Consider the following 26,316-nt stretch of genomic DNA (forward strand, 5'->3'; position numbering starts at 1 on the left):
TTTATACATATATGTATACATATGTATGTATATACTTACAAGAGGCGGAGTACAGCATTGGGAGTGGAGACAGTGGAAATGTGATGGCTCGGTGCGATGTCAGAGAGATAATGGATGGGGGAGGGGGGTCCACAGTGTGAGGGATATAAATGATAAACGTCTAAGTATTACTTTGTTTTGTGCACCTGAAACTAATAATAAATATATATATATATGTAAAGAACGAAATGTTACCATTTGCTACAACATGGATGGACCTAGAGGGTATAATGCAAAGTGAAATAAGTCAGACAGAGAAAGATAAATACCATATGATCTGACTTATATGTAGAATCCAAAAAAACTAAATAAACATACAAACAAAATAGAAACAAACTCATAGATACAGAGAACAAACTGATGGTTGCCAGAGGGAAGGGAGTTGGGAGGGGTGGGGAACTGAAAAAGGTAAAGGGGCTTAAGAAGTACAAACTGCCAGATAACTGCCAGATAAAAAATAGACACGGGCATGTAAAATACAGCAGAGGGAATATAGTCAATACATATTGTAATAATTATAGTGCCAGGTGGGTACTAGACTTATTGGGGTGATCACTTTGTAGGGTATATAAATATCTAACCACTACGCTGTACACCTGAAACTAAATATGATATTGTATATCAACTATAATTTTAAAAACAAGTTTTAAAAAAACTTGCAAAAAATAAAAGTAAAATAAAGAAAATCAAAGTTATCCTTTTTTTAACAGAGTGAACAAGATTGGGGAGAATGTTAAAACACCTAAGAGGGGAAATGTAAAACATCCTTAAGTACTCGCCCAGAGAGATAAGTACCACATCACTGATTCCATGACTATTTGGTCACCACTCCTGCAGTCACTCAACAAATTATTCACCTTGAGCATCTGCCACATGCAGCCATAGTTCACAGCACAGGGCAACAGAGCAAACGGACATGGCAACAAAACATGTGCACGGAAATATTTTAAAAACTGAAATGGTATTCAAATGTTAGGCAACTTTATCCATATAATTTCACTTATCTATGTTCTCAAAACAGAAGAAGTTCAATCTGTATTCAAATATCCTAGCATTCAGACTTTTCCCCCAAGTTGGACAGGACTTTCTCTCCAACTAATTTGTTTAACTCCGATAGGACTGTCTATCTAGAAGCAACATTGAGGTTCTGGGATCAAATTATACCTCTTCAGAGCTAAGGAAGCTAAAGAGCAGGGAAATCACATGAGCTGCCCAAGGCCAAATACCAAGGTGGCAGCAAAACCTCAGGTCTCTGGATGAGCCAAATGTCTTTTATCCACATACTCTGATTTGTCTGTCTCCTTAGGCACCATGCCTCCCCACCCCCACCAAAAATCATCACAGTTTTAAGTGTATGTTCTGCCTTTCCCATAGATTATAACTCTGCTTTGCCCAGCCCTCCAAATGAGCCAAAGGTGCCACATACAGTGCCCAGCGCATAGCAGACACTCGATTAATATTTGTTGAATGAAATACTTACACTGTCTCACGGCAGTTGCTGTTAGTGCAAACAAGCAGCTAAACTGACAATAGGAGTAGCAGAGAGATCATTTGGGCTATGATCAGGGAGAGTTAAAACTGCTCTAAAGATGCCTTGTTTTAGGGGGTGGGAAGAAGAAGGAAGTAGGGTAGAAAGAGACTAAAAAGCTTCACTTTCGGAAAATAAATTCAATGTATGAGAGCTATGACATTTATGACAGGGCTCCGTATATATATATATATATTACACAGATTGGCAAAGTAAGGTGAAGTCCTCCCCACAATTTTGCTCCCTCAGGACACTGAAATACTGGCCCCAGACTAACAGACTGAGAGCAATGCTGCCGAATGAACCAAGGATGTGATCGCCATCAGAAACGTCACTTTTGTTTCCTCCTGCCTTTGCTTATTGGACCTGGTCCAGAAGGCCCAGGTTTGCATTTAGGCTTTGAGAAATAATCTTGAGTAGTGAAAAGAATCCCTTTCAAATTATTTTGTTTTCTCATACAATTCAACAGCATTGTTTGCTCTGGGGAAGAGACTTGACCAAGTTAGCCTTAAAAACTCAAACTATGCATCTAAAAAAGTATTAACCCTGAAATATTTCAAGGTTAGATGGCAGATCACGTCAAAGCATCCTTTCCAGCGTGATGCAACATGAAGTGTAGCCGAGCAGGAAAGCTGCTGTCTGCCACAGACTCCCTCCTGCCACGTCTCTCAGCATCATAACCACTGCAGAGTACCAGTTCTCTGGGATTCTCAACATGGGTGAAGACGGTGTTTTCAACTATAAGTTTCTCACAAGTGTCTAAACCTATGCCTATCAAATCACATTTTGGTTAGAGAGGGTCATTAATTTAACCCATGAATGCCCTCCAGCTTTCATCCTTCAGGGAAAGACATTACTTGTTGCCCAACCAACCACATCCCACATGGATGAATTCACCACAACTCTTAGAAACAGCACTTGGAGAAATTTCCATCATGGAGCACAGACTGCACCATCATTCCCACCAGACTCCAAGGGTGCCCATACCACAGTCATCACTGGTCAGTGGACAGACAACTGGGCCTGCCTCCTATGAGGGTTAGGATGTTTGAAAAGTAATGAGGTCAGGATAGCATCTGGGCGCTAGCAAGAGAGTGTCCCCATAAATACTAATCTGTGATTGCCAAACGAAGAGGGAGGTTTGTCCTTCGTTTAAGTTATTCACTCTTATTATTTTACTTATTCTGTTATTATTTGTTATGATGTTACTCATGCTACTGTTACTGCAAGGTACCTTATTCAAACGCCCCATTTCACAACCTAGTACACTGACCACTTCTGCACTGCTGCCCATGTCTGCACTGCACTGCTGCCCATCCCACTGTCTGTTGGATTAGAAGCCAGGTTTCCTGATGTTCTGCATGCTTTTTACCAACACCAGGGCTCACATGATGAAAAAAATCATCATGTTTTTTAAGTCTCTGGGTTTCTATGAAATTTTTTTCTAATTATAAAAAAGGATTGGTCTTCGGCCTTCTAATTTGTGCATCTTCAGTTCGCATCCCAGCTGTCAGTCTTGGAGAAGACAGCAAGGGAACTTTGCAAATCTGATAAACTAGACATTGATGCAGCCAACGCATTTCCTAATCCTGAACAAAAGTGCTCAATCCGGACAGGGAAATGATAGCCAGTGTTGATCGTGGTTAAATGACCTTGACCTCTCCAGCCTCAGTTTTCTCACCTGTAAAGTCAAGATTAAGAAGCTTTCTTAAAGGATTCCTGTAAGTATTTTAAAAGACAACCTATTCAACAGCACGATTCATGACACAGAGAAGTTACTCAATACTTCACCCATCACTCCTCTATCCCCCAGCTTCTCAAAAGAGCACTTACCTGGGAGTCAAGAAGATTCCAAGAAATTCCAAACAAATCTCACAACCTAAATGCAAGTCAAGTGTTCTTATCCAGAAAGTAAAGCCAAATTTGTTTGGACTCCATTAATGCACTGATATGATCCTTTCTTTAGAAAAAAAAACTCTATTCACAAATAATACAAATTACAATACCAAGAACATCAAACATTGGATATTTGAAATCCTGGCAGTTCCCCAATATCTCCATGCAGTTTGGAAGCTCTGTTCACAAAAGCTGATTGTAAATCTCTCTTATCAGTACATTAATGCAAGCAGTGGTGAATGAGCAAGGGGTTGACCAGCAAACCAGATTACTTGAAGAGCAGTAAAAATTCATTTCCATAATAAATCTTATAATTGAAATTTTTAATAACTTGATCTTATTTTCTGAAACAGTAATGCAAACAAAAGTTCACACTAGCTAGCTCAGACTTCCCCTAAAGGACAAAGAAACCAAGGGCCACGTTCTCACCTTAATTGACTCAACATCACGGCTGGTATCTTGCCTTTCCCCACAAGTGAGCTGATGCTAATGCACCCCAAGCGCTCTACCTGAATGCAGATTTGCATGTCACCTTCCCCAGTCCTTGACCTATTTCTGCAAACAGATTATGACCTTAAACTGTTTATCCATGATGTGTTTTGCCATGCATTTTTCTCTTAGGCAAACTTTCTGTGACTTATAGGAAACAGAAATCATGTGTTTTGGGTTAGTTTATACTTTACAGCACCAAAATGTTATTTTGTAGAGCTATTTCAACATCCAAAGAGTTTTTTGGAGACTTTTTTCTCAGAAATAGAGGTCATCATTTTGCCCAGAGAAAACAATCTCCAGACCCTAAGGACCAGGTTTGGCTCAAGATCCCAAGTCTTTGGATCTTCAGAAGCTGCTCAATTCAGTAAATTAGATGTCAGGTCCACAGAAGAATGCCAGCAGGCTAGGCATCGTGCCCTATGGGGAAGCCTGCCATTACTGCAGGGGGCATCACGAAGGCCTTCATCCCATTGGGGAATACCAGGCTTTGGCAGTCCTTTTGCTCACCAGACAGATAACCCAGATTTCATTTTTCCATCCAAACACAGTGTCTTCTGAGCACGGCCAATGTATGAAAAGATGTACTAGAAGAGACACCCATTCTAATTTGAAATTTTAAACCTGACTACAAAATGTTTTTACTTTACAGTGCTCTGAGGTTCCTATCGAATACAAAATTTGGGTATTATTCTGAAACCAGGAAAAATATGGAAACAAGCGATTACCACTTTCTAACAATGTTCATGGTCCCTGCACACCACTCCCTGTCTCCTTTAACTCTGACTGTCACCTTCTCTCCTGCCTTGGCCCCCTCTATCAACACAGCTAACTCTCCCTCAGTCTAAAGGAGCTGTCATTGTCCCCAGGGACCATCCTGCTCCAGGGAATTTCAGTTCCTGGAAATGAACTTGGGTACTTCCACGTTAGTATACACTGTGGATACTCTTTATACCACTTGGATAAACTGATGGCTACCACAATTTGGGGATCATTTATTTCTCAATACAGTTTTATTTTAGGTACATGATTTGTGGTGGGTTATAAGATAGAAGAATCATTGTCTCTTTTCAAAAATAATTATCTAAAATAAAATTATTACTATCAACTCTATACAATAGTTGTTATAAAGTCATTCAATGTAGTTTTTATAAATGCATCAGAACTCATGTGTATCCTTGAAGGAAGCAGCAGGCAGCCGCAAAGGCAGCCATAAAATGCAAAGACAGAAAAGTTGCTTTGAACAAGGCAGGAGACTAAAACAGAACAAGGCACAGCCTGTGTAACAGTGTCCTCCCAACTCAGAATCAGAGGTCACAGCCTAAAGCTGGCTTCCTGGGGACCTAGTAGGGTGTCACCTTACCATTTACTACTACGTTTGGAACTACACAATCATACCAAATTCTGCAGGCACTGTCATCGAGATACTTCAACTTACTTATACTCTGACTTTTCATAGCAGCAGCCATGTCTAATTTTATATGGTAATAATTTCAGGTGGAGAGAGTTGATAAAGGTCGCCATGGTGACCATGCATTTTTTGTCACCATGGTGACACTCAATAATGGTAAAGACCCTTAAATTTAATTTTATTTAAAGTTCCAAAATATTTTTTCTCCTCAGATTAAATCATACGCCAACACTATAACAATATTAGCTTTTTATTTCCTTTTATCCTTATGAAATCAAAGAAAGAAGGTAAAAAGGAGAAATAGGTAAAAATTCTTTATAACAAATATAAAATAGATTTGTTTTTCTTGCCTAGAAAACAAATAACTGGTCTTTGACAATTAACAATAACAGTGTCCATAATTACATATCTATTCTTTATATCTGTCTTCATGACAGATATTATTTGTCCTGTTTTCCAATTAAAAACACTGAGGACCTTAGTAATTAGATTGCCTAAGGTCACAAAGGCAGTAAAGCGTGGGGCTGGTATTTAAAGACAAGGCTGTCTAACCACAGAAACTCCCATCAGGCCCAGGAAAATTTCCTTTATTAACTGGTATCAGCCAAGTCCACACTTATTCAACTTAACAGAAGTTGGAAGAGCTTCAGGGAGAAATGAAATAATACGTGAGTTTTACCTCCTGTTCTCCAGACAGGAATTCGAAAAGTCTCAGTCAGTCACACACTTGCTAGGGATGTGTAAGCAAATGAAGGAAAGTTTAGAGGGAAAAAGCTGAAGGAAGTTCAGAGCCCCAGAAGCACACACAGCCAGCCAAGAAGTAAGAAAGAAGTGACAGACAGTGAAATGTATACATACAAGCCTGGGAAGGTTGGGCTGTGCTGAACGTGTGTCCCACTTCACAGACTAGGTATCCACCAGAGACGCTGAAAAGAAAATGTCTTGAAATAAAATCCTATTTTTGTTAACTTTATTTTAAAAGTATAGCTCTTTTTCCCCCAAAATTCTCTTTGATATGCAATGGAAACGTTGAGAGTGTCAGTGTCCCCATCAGAGAGAGGGTTGACACAGGTTGGTCTCAGACACTGGGCCCTATCCCCATCTGCAACAGGGAGCCTGCAGACCCATGAGCCTTGCTCTTTCCGGGAAGTCCGTTAAGTCTGAGACTCTCCATGTGACCATCACACGCATCACCTCTGAACCCAGTGTCACGCCCACAGGTCCAATCATTCAGCTCTCTTCTGATCCCCTCAGTGTGGATGTGAAGAACACCCTCGCCAAACTGGGCTGCATCACAGCTCTTCCAAGAAGGAAGAGCCATCTCTTATGTCATATGTCTCTCAAGACTTCCAACCTGGTGAACTGTATGTTCTACCTTAGAAATTACACAAGATTCATATTTTATTAACACATATTCATTTAAAAGGAAGGACGCCTAGAGAATATGTCGCAACACTTTTCAAACTTTCACTCTGCAAAGCCATTTAGTTCAATAAACCACCTTCAGGCCCAAAGTAGAAACAACAAGAAAACAGCAATGGTTCTCACAGTTCTCCTTCCTCACCCCTAGTTGTGAGTTATCTATTTCCTGGTCTCCATAACAAGGCCAACAAAAAGGGAGCAGTAAGTAGAAAGAGTGCTACGCAGACGGTAAGCCCTCGAAACACTCATTGAGGACTGGCCACCAGGACATGACCAAGCAGGACAGCAAGCAGGGGAGGCTACCTGGGCAATGAGCACACTGGCGATTAAGAGTTAGAAAGAACTTCGGCAGTGGTGGCTCAAGCAGCAGGATCAAGATGGGTCAAAGTCAGAGTGATGGTCATGTCCTGGAGGTGGCAAGAAGGATGACAAAGACAAGAAAAAGGAACATCAACCTCCCATACCAACTAGAGTGGGGAAAAAGAAGAAGAAAACAAAGGGACCAGATGCTGCCAGCAAACTGCCACTGGTGACATCTCACACTCTGGGCCAGTTAAAATTAATGAAGTTAGAATTAAAGATTATTTTCTCACAGATGAAGAATTAGAAATCAGGAACAAATGAAGCCTTTAGAAGAAAAGCAAGAGGAGGAAAGATCAAAGGTAGATGATCTTAGGGGGACCCCGATGTCGGTAGGAACCTTGGACGAGATCATTGATTGTGTCTACATCTGTGGGCTCAGAACATTACAGCAGCATTCTTTCATTTGTAGACAAGGATTTGCTGAGTCAGGCTGCTAGGTCCTGCTCAACTACAAGATGCATGCCATAATAGGGTTGCTGATGGACAACATGGACCCCTTTGTCACAGTGACAAAGGTGGAAAAGGCCCACAGGAGACCTATGCTGACATGGGGGATTGGACAACCAAATCCAGGAAATTAAGGAGCTTCTTATCACTCATCCTGAATATTACAAAGAGATGGGTATAAAGCTCCCTAAAGGCATCATTCTCTATGGTCCACCCGGCACAGGTAAAACCTTATTAGCCAAAGCAGTAGCAAACCAAACCTCAGCCAACTTTCTTGAGACTGGTTGGCTCTGAACTTATTCAGAAGTACCTGGACGATGGGCCCAAACTCGTTCAGGAATTATTTTAAGTTGTTGAAGAACATGCACAACCTATAGTGTTTACTGATTAAATTGATGCCATTGGGACCAAAAGATGTGATTCAAATTCCAGTGGTGAGAGAGAAACTCAGCAAACAATGTTGGAACCATTGAACCAGTTGGATGGATTTGATTCAAGGAGAGATATGCAAGCTATCATGGCTATACACTGAATAGAACCTTTGGATCCAGCACTTATCTGACCAGGCGCATTGACAGGAAGATTGAGTTCCCTCTGCTGATGAAAAGACCATGAAGCACATCTTTCAAATCCACACAAGCAGAATGACGCTGGCCGATGATGTGACTCTGGACAATAATCACTGCTAAAGATGACCTCCGTGGTGCTGATGCCAAGGCAATCTGTACAGAAGCTGGTCTGATGGCCTTGAGAGAACATAAAATGAAGACTTCAAAAACATCTAAAGAAAATATTCTTGGTAAAAAACAGGAAGGCACTCCTGAGGGCCTCTATCTCTAGGGAACCATGGTTGCCTTCAAGGAAATGGTTGGGATGCCTGACCCTTTAGAGGGGTGAGGTTGGGAATTGATATTCCAGTTGATCTTCATGAGCAAAACCTCCTGTGTACTATGTACCTTTCCGAACGTGGTGCACAGTGCTCTCTTCCCAATAAAGCATATTCTTTTTCAAAAAGAAAGAAAGAGAGAGAGAGAGAGAGAGAGAGAGAGAGAGAGAGAGAGAGAGAGAGAGGAAGGAGTTAGAATATATTCTTCAATAATCAGGATGACCGAAACTAATGAAGAGCTTTTTCCTGCTACATTGTCCAATAAGCATGGTTGTATGTCTAGATATTTGAAATATGGTATAGCAATTAGGGTTCTCCAAAGAAACAAAACAAGTAGGAGAGATGGGAGATGGAGATGGAGAGGGGGAGGGGGAAGGAAAGGGGGAAGGAGTAGAGAGAGAGAGGGAGGGGTGAGGGGGAAGAGGAGGATTGGTGGGAATAGGGAGGTAAATGATAGGGATGGGGAGGAGAAGGGAAAGGGAGAGGGAGAGGGGGATGAGGGATGGGAAGGGACATGGAGAGAGGGAGAGGGAGAGATGGGGGGTGGAGGGAGAGATAGATTTAGTTTAAAGAAGGGCCCATGCAACTCTGTGATTATGGGGCAAGTCAGAAATTAGTTCCCAGAAGCTGGAAACTTGGGCAAGAGTTAATGTCCCAGTCTTGAGGCAAGGATTCCTTCTTCTCCAGGAAACCTCAGTTTTTGTTCTAAAGGCCTTTAACTTGATTGGATGAGACCCACCCACATTTCAAGGACAATCTCCTTTACTACTTGAAGCCAACTGATTATAGGTGATAGTCACATCTACAAAACACCTTCACAGCAGTATCTGGACTAGTTTGTTCACCAACCAATTGGCACCAAAGCAAGCCAAGTTGACACAAAATTAACCATCACATAAGCAAAGAGTCATTTTTTCTTTCAAAGGAAAGTGACTTAAGAAAGATGGGTGGGGAAATCTCCAGGGAAAGGAGTGTACCTAGGGAAAGGGAAAGAAACAGAAGCAGGTGGAAAGGGGACAGGGGATGGTATTTTATACTAAGTTCATGTGCTTCCTTCATAAAGGAAACAGAGAAAGTCAGTGGTGTCGATAGATTTCTCAGGGGCTAAGAGGTCAACAAGGCCCATTTCATGCACTTAATGGATACTCCTTCTTCACTGCTAAGCAACGTTGTCAGAGTAAAACATTGATTAACCTTCCATCTCTGTTGCCTGTTTCACTTTCAAAATGAAGTGACCTTCCAACCAAGCTGCTTTATATTTTCCATGATGGTGTTTTGACCTCTAATTTCTCAGCCCCTTTAGTTTGATCACAGTGAACAAATTACAGAGCACCTGAGCAGCTGTTTTGTGCAGCAGAAATGAAGGCTGAGTTCTAGGGTCACTTGGAAAATGAGTGGGTGGTGGGCAGACCGTGAAGAGGCAGGCAATGCATTCATCCTTTAAAACTAATGTGGGGAAATTTCATCCCGTCCAGGCAAACTTAAATAGAAGCTACTGGAATACATATGTTCCTAAAAAGAAAAGCTGCATTACAATATAAATGCCTTTATTATCCCAAATTAGCTGGGAAAATCCCTTTAGAGATTTGACAGGAGGTGAAAAAGGGGACTTCTTCCAACATCACAGAAAAGAAAAAGCCCAAGATAAGAATATTCATACAATACAATTTTGTTTCCTAACACATTCACACAGTCTTTTAATACCCAACAATTACAGGCAAAGAATGAAAGTTGCTGCGGGAAGTGAGAATGAAAGGCAAGAGAATTCATGAAAACATTAAAAGAAACAAGAATCCTAGTTAAAGTCCCTTTGGACTCCGACCTTCTGGGGGTCAGCATGAGGGGGTGTCAGCAGGATGAAATTTATTTCAGGGTTCAGCCTTGTGGGGGGTACACCTTTGTCCTTGGCCTACTAGTCAACATATTTTTAAATAATTCAAACTGTATGTGAAAGGCAATGGGCAGCTGCTGAGTGGGGCCTAAAGATAAATAAAAAATGAGCGTGTCTTCCAATATCTTATAATCTAGTAAACATTCACTTACTTTTTCTGAACCGTCTTATAGCTTTTTAGAGTCTTCTATGTTCCCCAAAAAACTGACTGGTTAGAGAAAAAAGGCATAAATGATGTCTATATAAGACCGCTACTTATGTTACAGAGTTATAAAGATCAGTCCACACTGAGGATGGTCCAGTCCTGCCTTAACATGAGCCCATCCAATTCACCTCAGGGCTAAGTAGAAGACACTGTATTGGCCCCTGTGGATTACATAAGAAGAAGGTGGAACGCATCTGTTGACCTCAGACAGCGTGCACTGCAGTGGAGAACACAGACGTGCACATAAACAATGGCAGCAAGGAGATACAAGCAGAGTGGGACAGGGACTAGGAGAAAGGCTAACACCACACTGGAAGCTGGGAAGTTCTCCTGGAAAATGGAAGCAGGAAACTAACACTGGTTTAGATCATGCTGTGTGTGCAGACGCCACCCTGGCCGCTGCTGATGCTACAACTTAAAAAGCACTTGAATGTCACTGAGTAAAAGTGTTCCAGGCCAAAAGAACAGACCAAACAAAGGTGGCAGACAGAGAGAGTGGGAGGTGGGCAAGATGTCATGAATAGACTGGGCTCACTAATGGCAGCAAACTCTGCGTCGTGCTAATCACAGAAGGCTCTCTCTACAGCCTCCCTGAGTCTCAGTTTCCTCATGGGTAAATTGTAGATGTTTAAAGGCCTTTGTCAAATGGTGATGATTCAATGAGATGTTTGCATACTGCCTGACACCTTTAAGTGCTGTATGTTTGTTTCAAAAATGAATAGAAATAGATAAAGCATGCTGCTAACAGGATTTTTAGTTAGCCAATCACACTCCTCTAATTCCTTTGCTCCTGTGCAGTATTCAATGGGCCTGTTTAGCCTCTGTCTGCAGTAGGCATATTAAGTGTCTGGGGGCATTATCACGGTCTACACAGTTCCAAACTCACAGCTATTCCCTCATAGTCCCAACATGAGCCTTAAAACTGATGTACAAATGCTCCAGAATACTTGCTAACTGTCACCCATGCCTGCTGGACAATTAGAAGAGAGGCTGAGAGGGGCCTCCAAGAGCTGCTGGCCATGCTGCTTTCCTTGAAAGTAAAAATCTACGTGAAAATTACTGAAATACTACAGACTAAGTTACCTGAGGTGTTAACAAGGTCTCTGAAAGCTTCAAGATGCCTCCTAGGCGAATGTCCAAACCCACATTAGGAGGCTTTGCCAGCAGAAGGAGCTGTGTTGAGCTGCTGAAATGGCTCATGGGACTGCTACAGCAACAAGGCAAGATGGACAGTCCAAGCCACCAAATGCTGTCACTTTCACAGCATTTGCCCCAAAGCCTGGATTTAAAAAAAAAAAAAAAGTACTTTACTAAACAATCTATTTATGTGGTTGAATAAAGGTACATGTCAACCAGCCATAAATAGGTTCTAAAACAATAAAAAGATATTAGGTCTGATGACTTGGAAAATACGTCTAAAGCCATGTTTGGTTTTGTTTTTGTTCTGCTATTGTTGTTGTTGCTGTTGTTGTTGTTTTTATTAAGTTTATTGGAGTGTCATTGGTTCACAGTATATAAGTTTCAAGTGAACAATTTGCTAACACATCACCTATATGTTGCACTGTATGCTCACCACCCAGAGTCTAGCCTCCTTCTGTCACCACAGAATTGGACCCCTCTACCCTCTTCATCCTCTTCATTCCCTTCCCCTCTGGTAACCACTAAACTGTTGTCTGTGTCTATGAGTTTGTTTGGTTTTTTGTTGTTTGTTTGGTTGGTTGGTTGTAAAGAAACATTTTTAAATTTTTTAAAAATTTAAACTTTGTTGATTAGAAAGAACAATAAAAACTCCTCTATCCATTCAAAAGTTGAACATATTTACCTTTTCTCTGAAACTCCATTAATAGTCTGCACCCATTCACACCATTTCCCCTTCATACACATAAGTGGTTTTCCTATGCAACGATAGTACATATGTACACAGATACACAGACAGATATTACATAAACCGGGCTTTTCCCATGTACATTTACATTGACTTTTCTCCAAATGCACAGAGAGGTGTCATGAAAGTGAGGTAGTGTTTGTGTGGAAGCAGGTGACACATACTGGACGATACTGTCTTCAGCACACTCAGATGCCATGGGCCCTTGAAAGAAAGGTTAAGGAGTTCCCCAAAAACATGGTAGGTGGCATCTTCCAGCTTCAAGACCTCACCTAAACTGACAGTAAAGAAATGAAGGGATTATAAACCAACAATGATACAGGAAAGGAGAGGAAGGAGAGAGTGCAGCAAATTTAGAGGAGTGAGAAGCTGTGAAGAAGGCAAACTGACAGGCCAGCACACAGGGCATCACAAACAAGAAAGAGAGCATTTGAGCCACCGAGCTCAGGAGGGTGGTCACCCAGACAGAACTCCAGAAATATCAGGACTGAGAAGGATAGTGCCTGGGAATCAGAGCAGATAGCCCCCAACTCACAAAGCATTGATTCACGATGGTGCCAGGCACCCCAGAATCTGCGGTATGACCCTCCCACGATGCTGGGCAGAGGCAGCCAGGTAATTCTGCCCAAGTGCCAGGTAATGCAAGTGGGCACATGTAAGGTGGGCTAGGCTCAGCTGCAACATCTGGAGGTTAGATGTATCCAAAATATTTTCAACTTACGTTATTTTCAACTTACAATAGGTTTATCAGGATATAACCCCATTGTAAGTTGGGGAGCATCTGTGCAATCAAACCAGGAAAGCAGAGGGTGGAGGGGAGAGTTCTGGGGAGGAAAATGAGGAAATGATTGGAAGTTATTTTAAGGAGGACTCAATTCCACATACTTTGATTTCCAAGCAGGAAAATATTTCCAAGCAGGCAAAAACGTCTAGAACTTCACCCTGAAACATCTGACCACTGCAGGAGAAAGGACCATATATTCCAGTACACAGAAGTCCCCCAACAAAGTGCCCCTTCATTTGGGGTTGGGCGAGGTGTCCAGGGAAAATTAGACTGAACGGGTGATTACATAGATTGGGAAAATTTGGTTAAAACTGAGAATGTGATAAAGGCAAAAGGACAAAAGTAAAGGCAGTTAGAAACTCCAGTAAAAAACAAAAGGATGAACAAGAAAGAAAATATAGGGCTTTACTTGGTTCTGCTTTGAATAGTATTTGCATTTTCACAACAATGAATTACCTGTATATTAATTTTCAACTTAGATACTTAACCTATAGAGAATGAATGGATGAGATATTTATACAGAACAAAATTAAAACATTATTAATCTTGATATTTTTAGAAGTAAGAAAGAAATGACAGAAGTTAAGAGGCAAACGAGAAGAAAGAGCTGAAGGAGAAGTCAGGGTACAAACAGGGGCAGCCCTAGGACGTGCGACCTGGGTCGTCACGCAGAGCCCCGTGTCTACAGGGCCTCAGGCATGGTTTAATGCTCTTTCAATATTCGTAATAACTTTTAAACAAGGATCCCTAAACTTTATGTAAGGAATCCTGGGGCTGAGTGCAAAATTAAAAGCTGACATAAACACAGTATTTAATAAAAGTACACGCTAAGGTCTACTTATACTTCTTACACTTACAAAGCATCCGACAATGAAGATGTGTTCTGGCCATATTAAGATATTGGGAGGAAGGTAAGGAGATATGTACATTAACTAAATCCTTGTCTTCCCCGTCAAAATACAGTACAAACATGATATTCAACCCTGGGCATATATTACTTTCATTTTTAAATTAACTTTTAAAGGATAATTTAAGAATCATAATACAGCAAAGATACATTCTATGAACATATTGTAAAATATAATTCTATTAAGCAACTAACCATATATATAAACTTTCTAATTTATTTAATACAAATGTTACATAATTTATGTCTTAGAACATGTATGACATAGTTTTTGCCCTCCAGGCACTATTCATGTTATAAATCACATTATCTCAGCCAATCAAGGTCAAGGCTACACGGAAGAAATTAGCAAAGCTGAGTCGCTTATAGTGGTCACGTTTGCTTTAAAGGGCAATTTGTCCCATTTTACCGTAACATTATTTTCAAAAGGCAGGCATTTGCAAATACCTGTACGCTTTTCAGCAATGGGTCCCTGTTTTGGTGAAGGACAAAAGTAGAGCTCTGATACTCTGAAAACTACCTACTTACTTATCATTATACTAAATAAAAATGGGGCAGTGGGAGACATGAGGACACAAATAAGGACTTGGACCCATCAGCTGCTGTCCATGACATTTCCCACTACCAGATGCAAGCACAAGAGGACTTAATTTTCAGCAAGGATGAGTGACCTTCCACGAGTGGTTACAATAACCACTTTGTGAATGTAGATTCAAAATATAAAAGCAAAGTGTCTGGAAAGAAAAGGCTTGGGTGGCACTATGAACACCGATGTCATGCACAGAAAGTGGAGTGGGCACTGCACAAGCACCCAGTCCTGGACACTCACCTCAGACCAAAGTGTCACAGAGGCCATACACACCCCTGCTCCCAGATGCAACAATCACACTGGTTAACCAACTCTTAAAAGCTCTATCAAACTCCATCAAAACTCCCCTTCCCAGAACAAGGTTTAAAAAAGAACAAAAAGAAGAAGACATACAGATGGCCAAGAGACACATGAAACAATGCTCAACGTCACTAATCATCAGGGAGATGTAAATCAAAACCACAATGAGATAGCTGGTCAAGATGGCACAGTAGGTAATCACTGTGCTTACCTTCTTTCATGACCACATTAAAACTACAGACCCATCACAGAGAATCGCCTGAAATCTTGCTGAACCATAGTCCTACCATTAAGGACATACAGAAGAAGCTACTTTGAGACTGGTTGGAGGGACAGAGACACAGACCAGGCTGGTCCCACATCTGCTTGTGACCATTAAAAATTGGGAGGGATATCTCAGCTGCGGAGGACCCCCAGAGAAGCAAGGGGTCCCAGTCCCTTCCCAGCCCAGTGTTTCAGGGCCAGGGAGAGAAGTCCCCATGAGTTCTGGTTGTGAAGACCAGTGGAGATTGTGGCTGAGTGAGATAGACGGTGGCTGGAGCCCCAGGCGCTCCTCTTAAAGGGCCTATGCACAGACTTACTCATCAGTGGAATCACAGGTTCTTAGTTCCAGCACTAGAGCACCAGCTAGAGATTTGACAGGGACATATGGTGGTAAGAAACTGAGTTATCAGGCTTCAGGACAGGGCTGAAGGAGCAGCTTTCTCCCAAACAGAGGTGCTGGTGGAAACCATTGCTTCTTTGTTGAGCTCTCCCTCTTCTTTGCATGCAGACAGAGGCAGCTGCCATATCTGAGTCTCCATCATGCTGGCTAACACCTTTCATCCACCCTACCCTAGGGATTCCTGACACCATGCCCCACCCAACCTTCAGGTACACCCAAGCCACTTCCAGTGGAACCCAGACAAGCAGCATTTGGCTTGAGCATGTCTGATACTTCTGGCTGAGCAGCCCTAAGCCTAGCACTTATTGCTGCCAGCCCTGATTCATCTTGGCATCTTGAGGCACCTCCAAGCACAGTGCAGGCCACTTCCAAGGACAACACACCTAAGGATCAGATTGGGCAGTCACCATATCCCTGCTGAGTCAGATCATGCCCTGTAGGGTCAGCCCCTGAACCACAACTCCTCCACTGTAGTCAAGGCCAGTCCTCACAACAAATGAGCCCAAGGGTCAATCCCTCCCATTGAAGTGCAAACAGCTACCAAGGCTCAACTACAAGAGAAGGACACACAAAACCCACGCAAAAGACACACTTGGAGTGCATGGCTCAGGTGACCAGGAAGACTTTGCCACTGAACACCACAACACACTTACTACATAAGGCCACTCTACTAAGATCAGGAGACACAGCAGCCCTATCTAATACATAGAAACTAACACAGGGAGACAGCCAAAATGGGGAGACAAAGAAACATCTCCCAAATAAAAGAACAGAACAAAGCTCCAGAAAAAGAACTAAGCAAAACGGAGACAAGTAATCTACCAGACACAGAGTTCCAAACACTGGTTATAAGGATGTTCAGTGATCTCAGGGAGAACTTCAACAAAGAGATAGGAAATTTTAAAAATGGAAATAGAAAACATAAAAAAGAACCAGTCAGAAATAAAGACTACAATAACTGAAATGAAGAATACATTACAGAGAATCAACAGTAGATTAGATGAAGCAGAGAATCAAATCAGCAATTTAGAAGATAAGGTAATAGAAAACATACCATCAGAATAGCAAAAAGAAAAAAGAATCCAAAAAAATGAAAGTGCAAGGGGCCTCTGGGACAACATCAAACATAACAACATTCACATCATAGGGGTACCAGAAGGAGAAGAGAGACAGCAGGAATTGAAAACCTATTTGAAGAAATAATGATGAAAAACTTCCCTAATCTGATGAAGGAAATGGATATTCAAGCCCAGGAAGCAGAGAGAGTCCCAAACAAGATGAACCCAAAGAGGCCCACACCGAGACACATCATAATTAAAATGCCAAAAGTTAAAAACTTTGAGAGAATCTTAAAATCAGTAAGAGAAAAGCACTTAGTTAGCTACAAAGGAGCTCCCATGAGACTATCCATTGATTTCTCAACAAAACTGCAGGCCAGAAGGGATTGGCAGGAAATATTCAAAGTGATGCAAAGCAAGGACCTACAACCAAGATTACTCTACCCAGCAAAGCTATCATTTAGAATCGAAGGACAGATAAGAAGCTTCCCAGTCAAAAAAAAAAAAAAAAAAAAAAAAAGCTAAAGGAGTTCATCACCACCAAACCAGTATTACAAGGAATCTCGGAGGTATTTCTTTAAGACCAAAAAAATCAAAAATATAAATAATAAAATGGCAATAACTACATATCTATTAACAATTACTTTCAATGTAAATGGATTAAGTGCTCCAATCAAAAGATAAGGGGGCTGAATGGACAAGAAAACAAGATCCTTACATATGCTGCCTACAAGAGACTCACTTCAGATTGAAAGACACAGACTGAAAGTAAGGGGATGGAAAAAGATATTTCATGAAAATAGAAACAAACAAAAACCTGGGGTAGCAATACTTACACCAGACAAAATAGACTTTAAACAAAGACTATAACAAGAGACAAGGGACCCAGTAATCCCACTTCTGGGTATTTATCTGAACAAACCCAAAACACTATTTCAAGGGGACATGCTCATCCATATGTTCATTGCAACATTGTTTACAATGGCCAAGATGTGGAAGCAGCCCGGGTGTCCATCGGTGAATGAATGAATAAAGAGGAGGTGGTACGTATATGCAGTGGAATAATACTCAGCCATGAAAATAAAGGAAATCTTGCCATCTGAGACAACACTGATGGACCTAGAGGGTATTGTGCAGAGTGTAAGTCAGACAGCAAAAGACAAATGTCACATGATTTGACTAATAAGTGGGATCTAAAAAACAAAAGAAACAAACAAAACAGAAACAAACTCAGATACAGAAAGGAAACTGATGGTTGCCAGGTGTGAGGGGGTTGGGGGCTGGGTGAGAAAGGTGAAGGGATTAAGTACAAATTGGTAGTTACAAAATAGTTATGGGGATGTAAAGTACAGCTTTGGGAATATAGTCAATAATATTTTAATAAATGTATAGTGCCAGGGAGATAACTGCATAAACTACTGGGGTTGCCAAAAAACATATACAAGTGGACACTTTAGTCAACGTTGCTCAAGCATTAGTTCGCTATAATCAAAAGCATCTGGATGCTGATGGTAACCACTTGGAGCACCTCTTGTAATTGCAGATGTCAAACATGACTTGTATTCATCTTTTGTCATCGACATATATCGAGTATTACACTTTTAAGTTTTCCTTTCTTAGTATGTACACATTTTTTTGGCACCCTCTGTATATAAATGTCTAACCACTATACTGTACACCTGAAATTAATATAATATTGAATATCAACTGTAAGTGAAAAATTAAAAAAAAATAATTTAAAAAACAAAAGGACAAAGAGATCCTGGCATGAGAATCAACGCCCACTAGGCACATAAACCAAAACTTGGTGTCTCCCAGGTTTTGCTCAGTGACTGTCTTTTTGTAAGTTGTCTTACTGCTGGGATGACCACATTCCCTCAGTGTGAGAGAGTTCTCATTATCGATCACATGATGACCCCTGGTGTTGTTTTAACCTAGTTGATGTCACAGCCACTCAATGATGTCACAGAACATAGGCCTACGATAGGGCCACAGGCAACAGAAGCCGAGTTGGGGGGGGGGTGCTGAAAAGAAAATACGACAGCACACATTCTTCCAGATTCTGGTGGCCTTTGAAGTTTGGAGACCTGCCACATACTTCAATGTGAAGGACATTTTTTGAGGACATAAGTTGGAGAAAGAGGAAAGCCTTGGTGTCTGGTTATTCCTGAGGAAGCCAATCCTATCCCAACTAAATGGCAGTTTCTGGGCAAAATAAAAGGCCTGCCCCTCCAAGCAGTGGGTCAGTGCCATGCAGCCTGACTGCACACGCCCAAAGCATGGGAGGAAGGTGACAACCACACAATAGGACACATGGCAGGAAGCAAGCGGGGGAGGAGGGCAGCTGGCCGAGTCTCTCACCGGGAGTGACTGGCTGAGTAGGAGCACAGGCACCAAAGCAACAACGTCAGAACCAAAACAAAGGCGGACATGGCAGGACGAGGCACAGGAGGTGGCTACTTGCAAAGGCTGCAGGAACACGAGGCAACAGGGTCACGTCAGGCTCTGGAAGGAGAAGGTGGAACATCAGAGAACAGAAGAGATGGGCTGAGACGTAAGTTGACTTTCTTGCTTACCTCACCCTGAACTGAGGTGTTCAGTCACTTCTTTGTCTTTTAACCTTTCACTTGGAAATAATTTCATACGAGTTGCAAAAATGGTACCAAGAACTGCCACACACCCTTTACTCAGGTTCACAATTTAACACTTTTCCACTTTTGCTTTATCATTCCCCTTCTATATATATTCATTTGCTGCCTGAAAAGCAGAAGAAATGTTACTATTTATCAGAAAGCAGTGGATAAATAAACAGGTAATCCTCAAAAAAAGGTAGCAGAAAAAAATGTTTTCATATTTTTATATGTTATATACCACATAATATAGCCATTATATTTTTCCTGAACCTTTGGACAGTGGGTTGCTGATCCCTGCCTCTTCACCCGAAACCCCTTCATCACGCATTTTCCAAAGATAAGGACACTCTCTTCCATTACAATAATCAATTCAAAGTTCAGAAAAGTTAACTTTATTTGATAGGGTTGTATCATCCACAGCCCATATTCAGATTTCACCGGTTGTTCCAATACCATCCGGTACATCAGTTTTACCCCGATCCAGAATTCAGTGTAGGACCATACAATGCACTTAGTTGTCATACCTCTTTAATCCCCTTGATTCTAGAAAGTTCCTCCACCTTTCCTGCTCTTTCACAACATTGGCACATTTGAAGATATCAGGCCTGTTGTCCCTCAGCTGGCATTAGGTTCAGCTCATGCGTTTGGGGCAAGAATGATAGGTAAGAGGTGCTTTATGTGCTCACAACAGGAGCTGCATGAGTGAGCTTGTCCTGTGATCAGTGATGCTTGGATTGCTGGGTTCACATGGGGTCTCCCGGCTTCTTCACTGTAAAGTTACCATATGCACCTTTGTAATTAATGAGCAATCTGTGGGAAAGACTTTAGGACAATGTAAGTACCCGGGTCCTCTCCCAACTTCCATTCAATAGTTTCAGCATTGTGGGTGGTTCTGGCCTGAATCCATCCTCATTCTGATGGCTACACATGGTGGCTTTCCAACTCCAGGCTTTCTACTTTCTACTTTAAGGAAGAGCGCTCCTTTCTTCCCCATTTATCTACTTATCACCACTGTGGACTCGGGGTTTCTTACACAGGGTTCAATGAACAACAAATCTTTCCTGTCATCTTTCATTTTGATGTTCAGATTGCCCCTCACTTGGCCAGTGAGAGCTGCTCCGGTCTGTCCCTGTTTCCCTGTGACATGTCCCCATCACTTAGTGAGCACATCCTTACGTGCTGAAACAACAAGCTGTCGAGCTGTCACAGATGCCCCTGTATTATCCCTCCCCGGCCCCAAAACCAGACATTGCTCCAAGGAGTGCTAGTTTATTTTGTGGAGCATAATATTTAGAAACCAAGATGTAAACACACAGTGCACTCACATGTTACCAGTTTGTAATGGGGGACCATTCAAGGTAAATGGAGGTCTGGGGGGTGGGCTTTACAGAAGGAGTTTCTAACCGCTTAGATGCAATTTAGTCATATTTTAGCAAATCCAGGGCAAGTGTTGTCCACAGCGTCCCTGTTTTTCTTTTCCAACAGATGTTGCCCTGATGGCCAGGCAGAGACTCAGTGGTCCTTGAGTCCCGGGTGTGGCCGCCATAGGAGAAACACCTGCAATCTGGCTGTAGCTGGCCACTCCTCTGACCATGCACTTAGCCTCCATGCTCATCAGAAACAGGGAACCACACCATGGGCTGTCCCGTCCTTCTGCTTTTGGCGAGGATGCTGTAACCCGACAGGAGCAGTGCACTTGTGCTGTAACCACGGAGCCCACCGACACCATGAACTCAGGCTCTGAGCACTATGGTCACACACCAAGTCAGCCATGGCAAAAATGCCCCTATGCTCTGACCACTTCTCCCAGATTCCCCACCAATTCTTTTCCAGCTTTTCTGGGTCAACCTCCAAATCTAGCTGCTTCCCAACTCCTGCTGCCACTGGCTGAACCTCACCACATAAACGCACATGTTCAGTGACATGTCATTTCAGCAAACACAGTACAAGTAATTTGGGGGAAAATGCATGGAGTAAGCCAACCTCACAGGTGGGGTTGGCTGCTGTGCTGCTGCCACTTCACAAACGTGGGAGGACGGGTCTAGACTTCAGCAGCCAGGGGACATGGGGACAAGAAGATACTCATTCTACACAGCAATGTTCAGCAAGCACTGTAAAAATTTTGCTTCAACAAATTGCATCACATGCCATTTTAATTTCTAAAATTCTCGCAAGTTAGGGCAGGAAGGCTTCGATGGGAAAATGTTTCACTGAGACCTCTTACAGACGTCCTGCCTATTAATTCAAAAGAAACTGAAATGAGGACTCTCAGCTTGTCACAGTTTGCTGTCTTAGGTCCATAGAGAGATTTCTACCAGTGTGGTAATGATTTTCATTACTCAATGATGAAATCGTTTCATATTCTTCTATCTTTTGCTCCTCAATTTTATACAGTGTACATGTATTACTGTTGTCAGAGACTCAAAAGATAATAGTAGACATGGGTTTACAGACAATGAAAAAACAAAAGAACTGGTCATTTCCAGTGCAGTTGAGACTCACTGCAGGCTGGTCCAGGATGCTTGTGGGGACGGCACTTATCGAGGTCAGTGACAGGTTCCACAGCTGAACGTGAACACTGCAGACAAACGAAACTTCTTAAACAGCAACTATACAAAAACTCACCAGTCTTATACACAAGTTTTAGTTTTGAAAGACTACTTTACCTTGTCGGACCCCAAGAAGACATCAGCTCCCTTGGGACTCTGGGGGCCGGAGCCTCCACTTGCCTGTGGTGAGGGTCCCCACCGAGTGCCACAAAGGAGCAGGAAGAGGGTTCAACACACAATGGTGCTGCTTTGGCTGCACCGAGTACCCCAGACAGTCCCTTGCTCTGCCCTGTATCAGCACATCAGAGACACAGGCATTCAACCAATGTTTCCTCAAGACCTGCCAGGCTCCCTGCCAAGCATCAGACACAAAGGTCATGGTGTATGGTCCCTGTCCCCAGGCTCTGAGCAGAAAGGACAGGATGAGGAAGGCAGTACACTTAACGAAGAGAAGGCTTTCTGAGGGAAAGCTCTTTACAAGTGTGAGGGATATAAATGATGAACGTCTAAGTATTACCTTGTCTTGTACACCTTTAACTAATAAATTATAAAAAAAAAAAGAATGAATGAGAAAAGGGAGGGAGGGGAGAAGGAAGGAGGAAAGGAGGGAGGCAGGGAGAGGGAGGGAAGGAGGGAGGGGAAAGGAGGAAGAAAAGGAGGGAGGGAGAAAGAAGGAGGAAGGAGGAGGGAGGAGGGACAGAGGGAGGGAGGAAGGATGGAAGGAAGGAGGGAGATGGGAGTGAGGGAAGAGGGAGACCTGGCACTTGTCGGTCCCGTGCATGGTGCCGACTTGTGCTTTGTGCAGGTGAAGGGCAGCCTCTCTCCTCTCTCCCCACCAGATGGACACTACCTGATACATGTGTTTTTCTCTCCCCCAGAGTATAAAACAGCTCCTGCATCCCGTTTAATACATATCTGGTGAAGGAAAGAATTAATTGAATTTTTGAAGTGATCATTTGGAAGAATAGACCAAGTAACTTAACATAAGGAATGCTGTTGATATCACCCTCCCTTGCTTTCTCTACCCTGCAAATCATACTACACACACACACACACACACGCACACACACACCCAGCAGGCACCTTACCACTGACACAAATAAAACCCTTAGAATAAGCATTAGGGCAAAGGGACTACACCTGGATCGTGATTTTGCAGCACAGTGTGCCAGTATCAGATACCCTCCGGCGTTTGGACCCCACAGACAGGTCCTGGAAGCACTGGGAACAAAAAGCGTGTCTGTGGTGTCGCTTGGCCCCATTGCCCCTCTGCCCTCCACACCTGCCGAGTGACCCTCGCTAAGTGGCATTACTGGCTCTCACTATAAATTGGGGCTCACTGTGAGGCAGCACGGAGAAGCTGGCCTTGGCGAGCGTGTTCCTAAGTCAGAGCTCTTGTCATACTTACGTCTCCAACTGTGCCCAGCCCCGTACCCCCCACACCAAGAGCCCAGAGACATCACCTATCTACTAATCGAAGCCAGCCCTGCTCCCAACAGTGCCCTTCAAACATGACTTGTGGAGACACTCATTTGGTCTCCAGTACTTACCATGAGCACTTAGCAGGTGGCCGGTGTTGTGCTGGACACTGAGAAGCAGTGTCGACAGGCCCACGTGACACCTGCCATCAGGAAACTACCAAAGTGGGGGACACAGGGGTAGCCACTGCAGTGGGGACACTGCGGGGTGCTTAGGAACACCGAGAGGGATCTGGATGAAGAGCTCCTGGAGCCAAAGGCTGCGTGAGACCCAGTCAGGCGAACAGTCAGAAGGCTGCTCCCGGTAGATGGAGCAGGAGGTGCCAAGGCCCACAGGTCACTGTGCTGTCTCAGGGTGCAGGACAGTGGTGCCAGGTGGCCAGATGGGCTGGCCCACAGGGGAGCTACCCCATGGAGGTGGAGGGAGAACAAGTGCATCGGGTTGGAGCTGCAGGACGGGTGCGTCACAGGAGCAGAGCCCAGGACCAGCGAGGTGCTGCTGTGCTGAGTCCGGCAGGCCCTCAGGATGGCTCGACAAGGGCGGAGGCCGGGGGGCAAAGTGACAAGAGGGGGAACTCAGAGATGTTTAGGACGAAAACCATGGAGTTTGTGGTATGGGGCGACGAAGAGGACAGTGTCAAGGATGACAGCCAGGGAAAACCGGCATAGGAGCAAATCTGGAGGAGAGACCGTGAGTCCTGCTTGGGGCCTGCTGAGACAGCCCACCCCCCGGCTATGGCCATGGCCATGGCGGCTGGACGCAGGGGAGGTGACATTGGTGCGCGGAGGCAAGGTCTGGGCTTGCTAGGACGCAGGCGGCAGTGACTGTTCACATGCCCTCAGGATACTAGTGGGACAGGGACAGGAAAAAAAAGACTTTGAAAGAACTTTGTATTTTCTATTTCACACAGCGCGAGACGTGTCCTCCTGGGGAAGCTCAGTGCCGGCTCGAGCCCTGCTACGTCTGCTTTGCAGTTTGCAATGAATCTGCATTTGGGTTTCTCGGGCCGGGGAGGGACAGCCATCAGCACACTCAGGGCCCCGAGGAGGCTGGTCCAGCTCTGAACACAGACATCACCTGTGACTGCAGAGCCACCATGAGAAACACGGGCTCTAGAAAACAGAGGGGGCGGCCCTCTGCACAGGTGCTCGCTGGGTCCGCAGGTGACAGCATGGCCAGGAGCCAGGTGGGTGATGGTGGCACTTCCTGAGCCCCCACCTTCAGGACTTTGCAGGTGCCATCTGTTTAGTTGACTCTGTAATTCAGAGTATGCGGTCTGGGTGCTGACATGTTAATTCATGCCTCTTTAACACAGAATTTCCCCATTTAAAGCTGAGGTTTCGGAGGCCACACCTAAAACGAAGTCCAGACCTGGATGGGTCTTAAGGACAGAGGCCTACACCCTCCTGGTCAGGGGCTTCTCTCCTGGCAACTGCCCAGCCACACCACACAGGTGGCCCAGTGCCTCCACCCGCTTGTGTCACAGAGCCACAGGGGAGCCACCACTTCTCCTCTGTGCCTGTGGCCTGGATGGCGCTCAGACCTCACCCACTACCCCATCCCGAGGCCACTCTGGCTCTACAGGGGCAAGCAGTTTATAAAACATCTGAAAAGTTGAAGTGAGAACCGACTTCCACGTAACCTTGAGGGTTTACTCAGTGGCAGCCCACCATGGCTGAGGGTCAGCGTGCTGGCAGGGGAGGGCCCCGAGCCCATGAAGCTGCCTCTCCATGTGGGTGTTCTCAGGAAAGTGCACCCTAGGCCCTTGTCAACAGGCTGTCCTCTGCGGGTGTCCGCGTCCTCCAAGCACAGTGAGAAGCAGAGTCCCAGCCAGCTCAGTGCATTAGCAATGCTCAGAGCCCCTCACTGAGATGGTGTCGGGAGAGGGGGTGGGGAATTCTGCTCCCCTGCCCAGTGGAGTTACTGCTTAACCAAGTCATGCTCAGCATGAGTGATAAGAGACCAGAAAGTAAGAAACAGTTTTCTTCCTTGGAAGTTAGCAATTAACTTATAAAAAGTACAGAGATTTGCTGCGCTGATTGGACAAAGTTTCTAGAAGGTGGCACTCACCTTTCACTCACCCCATATCAGCAACTTGCCATGTTGCAAGGAGAAAGACCAAGGGGACCTAACTGAAGTGACCTGTGGTCGACTGCACATCTCCTGGCATGACGAACATGAGTGACAGCCCAGGGTCCATGGGCAGTTCTCCCCTTGTCAAGCTCAGGACAACTGAAGAGGCCACCTCGCGCCCTGCACAGCCACCCACCAAGTGTGCGTGCTCCCTGAGGCTGCCGTGGCGTGCCTGTCACCCACCATGTGTGCGTGCTCCCTGAGGCTGCCGTGGCGTGTCTGTCACCCACCAAGTGTGCGTGCTCCCTGAGGCTGCTGTGGCGTGTCTGTCACCCCCCATGTGTGCGTGCTCCCTGAGGCTGCTGTGGCGTGTCTGTCACCCACCAAGTGTGCGTGCTCCCTGAGGCTGCCGTGGCATGTCTGTCACCCCCCATGTGTGTGTGCTCCATGAGGCTGCCGTGGCGTGTCTGTCACCCCCCATGTGTGCGTGCTCCCTGAGGCTGCCGTGGCATGTCTGTCACCCACCAAGTGTGCGTGCTCCCTGAGGCTGCTGTGGCGTGTCTGTCACCCACCATGTGTGCGTGCTCCCTGAGGCTGCTGTGGCGTGTCTGTCACCCACCAAGTGTGCGTGCTCCCTGAGGCTGCCGTGGCGTGTCTGTCACCCACCAAGTGTGCGTGCTCCCTGAGGCTGCCGTGGCATGTCTGTCACCCCCCATGTGTGTGTGCTCCATGAGGCTGCCGTGGCGTGTCTGTCACCCCCCATGTGTGCGTGCTCCCTGAGGCTGCCGTGGCGTGTCTGTCACCCACCAAGTGTGCGT

General features: G+C 44.3%; 1 pseudogene across 1 annotated transcript; it reads left to right on the forward strand.

Moving 5' to 3' along the window:
- The first annotated feature begins 7,162 nt into the window (after positions 1-7,162).
- Positions 7,163-8,435, forward strand: LOC308496705 (26S proteasome regulatory subunit 4-like; annotated as a pseudogene). Its single transcript has one exon. The product of its transcript is annotated as a 26S proteasome regulatory subunit 4-like (transcript).
- Positions 8,436-26,316: the final 17,881 nt, after the last annotated feature.

This window comes from Rhinolophus hipposideros, assembly GCF_964194185.1.
Source record: "Rhinolophus hipposideros genome assembly, chromosome: 4".
Taxonomy (NCBI): domain Eukaryota; kingdom Metazoa; phylum Chordata; class Mammalia; order Chiroptera; family Rhinolophidae; genus Rhinolophus; species Rhinolophus hipposideros.